The sequence below is a fragment of the Taudactylus pleione genome, unplaced genomic scaffold (assembly GCF_031769625.1).
Source record: "Taudactylus pleione unplaced genomic scaffold, aTauple2 ptg000934l, whole genome shotgun sequence".
In the NCBI taxonomy this organism is placed as follows: domain Eukaryota; kingdom Metazoa; phylum Chordata; class Amphibia; order Anura; family Myobatrachidae; genus Taudactylus; species Taudactylus pleione.
In genome coordinates, this window is record NW_028285335.1 from 3,590,001 (window position 1) to 3,594,549 (window position 4,549).

At 45.4% G+C, this 4,549-nt stretch overlaps 1 long non-coding RNA gene across 1 annotated transcript in view; it reads left to right on the forward strand.

Annotated features, from left to right (window-relative positions):
• The window catches only part of LOC148473341 (uncharacterized), a 67,230-nt gene extending 62,988 nt beyond the window's left edge, over positions 1-4,242 (forward strand). The window contains exons 2-3 of the long non-coding RNA XR_015872978.1: positions 3,503-3,619; positions 3,996-4,242. This is a non-coding gene — a long non-coding RNA (uncharacterized LOC148473341). The remainder of the gene's footprint in view (positions 1-3,502; positions 3,620-3,995) is intronic.
• Positions 4,243-4,549: the final 307 nt, after the last annotated feature.

Below are 4,549 nucleotides of genomic sequence, written 5' to 3' on the forward strand. Positions count from 1 at the left end.
TCTGGAATCAATAAAAATTACAACAGTGTAACATAAAAATATTCCTATATTGTTGCAAATCTCTAAAATCCATTTATAGGAAAATAACAGAAGCATTTCCTTAGTACATGCTCCAAGATAGAAAGCCTCAATAATAGTAACTTTTTCATACTTTGACCAGCGAAATAATGAGAAAATATAAAAGTCACAATGCTGGGTTATTTATAGTGGTCAATTAAATACATCTTTAAACTGACACATCTATCTTTATTACCTTTTTATATGAGAGGACAGTGGTGTCTATTCCATTTGTTTTAAACTCTATATATTGTTTTTTATTATTATTTTGTGTAGGTTCTCTTATATTTTTAGTAGTTCATTGCATTAATTATTTTTATCTGTGGTGGGTCATTATTTACTGGTAGCGCAGACTATTGTGTATGTACATTATTGGTGAATTTTCAAAGCTACACAGAGTTTGTTTATAGTCTTTGCTGCAACCATAAATAATCCTGGCACGGGAGGATTGATATTAGGTACAAGCGCTGGAATATTGTAGTGTTTTATATGTACAAAAAAGGTAGGTGCCAACTATGACCTACATTGAGATAGCCACTGCACAGGCCTCACCTCCTCTGTTAATCACACCCAAGAGTACTGCCCACCCCCCATATCACTAGTCACACAGCCGCAGCGTTGTCACAACCCCCAGCAGCTGCACATAATAGGCCCTTTATAAATTTCAGCTCCAGGACCATGTGGACATTAATCTGGCACTAGCTGCTGGAGAAATCAAAGTTGTGATGATTGTGATGTTCCAAATATCAATAGTTTGATATATCCATGACCGATATAGAAAAAAATCGATGTTAATGTTAAGTGTTTCAAAGAATTAATTTTTTTTTTGTATAAAATCGTGATGGATAAGTATTAAATTGATTTCAAAATAATGTTTTGAACTATAAATATATAAATAAATCAGATTAGTGGTAAATATTATTAGCAGCAATCCAAGTGACCTACATGCAGATCCTTTATTTTAACATTAGGCGGCCTCAGCAGCACCTCAGCATCGATGGACCCATTGGTGATTACCATCAATGGCACAAAAACCATCTATGGTGAACTATTGATGGTTTGCATCCCTCAATGGTCATCTCTGCTGCGTGCATGGCGGTGCGATCAAAAATGGGGTGGGGCTTAGCGGCCACCGGGGGTGGGGCTAAGCTGCATTCTGCCACAGTAAAAAAAAAAAATCAGATCCCACTCATCTATTGATGGTCCTTTGTCACCAATGGCAAAGCTAGTTAACATAGGCCAGCAACCATTGATGTTTTGAAATATCGATGGTCGATGGCCATCCCTAGTCTGGTGGCAAAACATTTCCTCAGACACAGACTGATTATTATAGTCTGCTCAGTCTTATCACACAAATGTTTATGTAGTTCTTACAATGCTAATAAATGAGCCATGCATTAATACATAGGTTCTATGCATCCTTCTCCCTTTACACAGCGACTACACTGTCTTACAAGCACCAGGCAGTCAGTCAGTTAGGGATTTCTACCTGGCACAGCTAGAGTTAAATGCCTATAAGGTGATTGTGATGCGTCATAATAGCCGGTGACATCACAGACATTGGGTTAGTGAGGTTTGTACTGTAACCTCTCAGTGCTGCACTGTCTCTCCAGTGCAGTATATTTTCTCCTTTTGCTCACACAGCAAGTTTTTGGAATGATTTCCTATTTTATTATTTTATTTCTGTGTCTGATGACACCTACGGAGGTCGGTGGCAGGCCGATTCCACCAGGTCAGACTGACGCCGCCATAGAAATGTTGCTACCGCTACCGCGGAATATCATCAGGAGCGCCATCATCTTTTCCACCAGGAGCGGCATGAGGCACGCGGGTTAGTATCAGGCACGATCAAGTGGCTGCTAATAGCAATTGCAGTGTGTGCAGTGTTTACGTGCTGCTGCTTATATTGCTCATATTACTGCCTGCATAGGTATGGGGATAGTATCCCGTTTGAGCAATTAGCAGCACTGTAAGGAAAACGGTAATTCCATCTGCCAACTCCACCTGCGGCAATAACATCTGCCAGCTCCGCCTTCGCCAATACCACCTGCCAGCTCCACCTGCGGTAATACCACCTGCCAGCTCCACCTGCGGTAATTCCATTTGCAAGATTACACCAGGCATCATGATCTCTTCCTACCCCATTGATTATCTGCCTCCTGCATCCATGTGACCTATACGCCAGACCTTTTCCAGCAGTATGGTTGGGGCAGTCACACTCTATGATGGATGATGCATCTACAGGGGTGGATTGGCCATAGATTTGCCCGGGTCTTTCCCTGGTGGGCCGGACCATGTTGGGACCACTAAAATCTGACTGGCAGGCGTCCCTCAGCACATGTTCACTTCACTACGATGGAGAGAGGCCCCACCTCCAAATCTCACAGCTCCGCCTCTCTGTGGTAACGGCTGCCTGAGACTGATGGCCGGGCAGGGAACAACAGAATCTGATCATCCCACTGAACAGGGCCGCACCGCACTACTCCTCTCACCCCCCACTCAGCTCCTGGACCTCAGTCCCTGTCTCCCAGATCCCAGCAGCAGCCGGAGCTGAGGTACTGTTCTGGAGGCTGCTGTAGCTTTGCACGCTGCTGCAGTCAACAACCCAGGTAAGTGCTCCCATCCCTGTGTCTCCCCGTCTTCAGCCCAGTGTCCCCCAAACCCCCACCATCTCACTGGCACCCTCCCCCATCTCGGAATCTCCCCCTTCTCTCCACAAACAGCCCATTGCCCCTTCTCACTGTCCCACCCCCTAAAATCCCCCTTTAACAGTGCCCACCCCATTCAGCCCAGTGTCTTCTCTTCCTACACCCAATCTCATTGCCCTCCTTTCCCATCCAGCCCAGTGCAACCCCATCTCACTATCCATTTATCTATCCCAGTGTCTCTCTCATATATTACTCTCTCCCTCCCCCATTCCCCCCATCCAGCCCAGTCAGTGTCCTCCCTTCCTGTGAACAATGCCTCCACCACTTTATCCCCCCCCCCCCCCGCATCATTACGGCAGCACCCTCCTCTGACACCCCTGGGTCCTCCATCTGCTCTCTGCTCTGCACCCCGTTCTCTTGTACCCTTTCTTAGGTTCTAATGGGAAGTGCTGGAGAGATGCACAGGGGAATGGTGCTGGAGACACACAGGTAGGACCACTGGGTTGGGTACGGGATGCCGGCGCCGGAATTCTGACCTCCAGGATCCCCGCAGTCGGTATTATGACCGCATCCCGGACCACTGGTAGGATTACAAGAAAAGGATGGGGGACAGTAAAACACCAATACTAGAAACCATATTAATGATACAAATGGTACCAAATTAGCAATTACATTTTATTAATATAAAATTGTCAGATCAGAGAATCTCACATTTTGCCCTTCCCCAATACTTCTGTTACTATGTATTATCTGATTGTACATTTACTGCATGATGATGACGTTGGCTTTCTTCCTAGGCAATCCGTCATCTTCCGGACCATGTGATCTCCTGCATGATTAGTGAATACACGGCCTGTCCAGGAAGGATCAATTTCTTCTGAGGTTCCCCCGTTGCAGAGAAACCACAATATAAAGTAAGGTGTATTTTTAATTAGCACACACAAAAAATAGTATCGATTTTTTTTTTTCATGTGGAGCGCCAATGGGACATTTCATCCTTGGGGGGGAGGGGGAGGGGAGGTTGGGAGTCACCCTCTCACCCACTGAAAAGATACTGTGCACATGCACAAGGTGGCTATTCACTGAAGAGAGAGACTGAGGACATGCCCAGCAGCTCCTGGAGAGCTGGACATGCCCCAAGTGTGACAAGAACAAGGGGAGTGGCTCATGGTATTTCACATGACACGCCCCTTCTCATAAGGACATGCCCCTTTTTTCGGGTTCATGCAAAAGTCCATAATATACGCTTTCAATTAACCTACATAGGGCCACTTTCTGTAATTTTTCTAGGTCCACTTTAAATCCCAATCCGCCCATGTGCATCCATGGACCGGCATCGGGAAGAGCATCAGGACCGGCATCAGGCATCATGATCACCTACTACCACATAGATTATCTGCCTCCTGCATCCATGGGACCTACACGCCAGACGTTTTCCAGCAAGGACGATTGGGACGGTCACACTCTATGATGGATGATGCATCCATGGAATATTACCAGGACCGGTATCGGGAAGAGCATCAGGACCGGCATCAGGCATCATTGTACATGTGCTGCATGCACAAATATGGTGAAGAATACTATATGATTCGCTGCTAACAATGTATGCCATGCCTTACCATGTGCTACAGCAATGCCACCTGCCAGCTGTAGCCACAATGGGATAATACATTATATATTATAGTATATAGTAATATAGTACAACTTGCTGAATGTGGAAGAATAAAATGTGTTATAACCTAGAGGTAATGATGTGATTTGTGCTGTTAGTCATTACTGAGCTCTGTCACACGGCTCTGGGACACACTCACTGTTACATGGAAATGACCAAACTGAGTTATGCT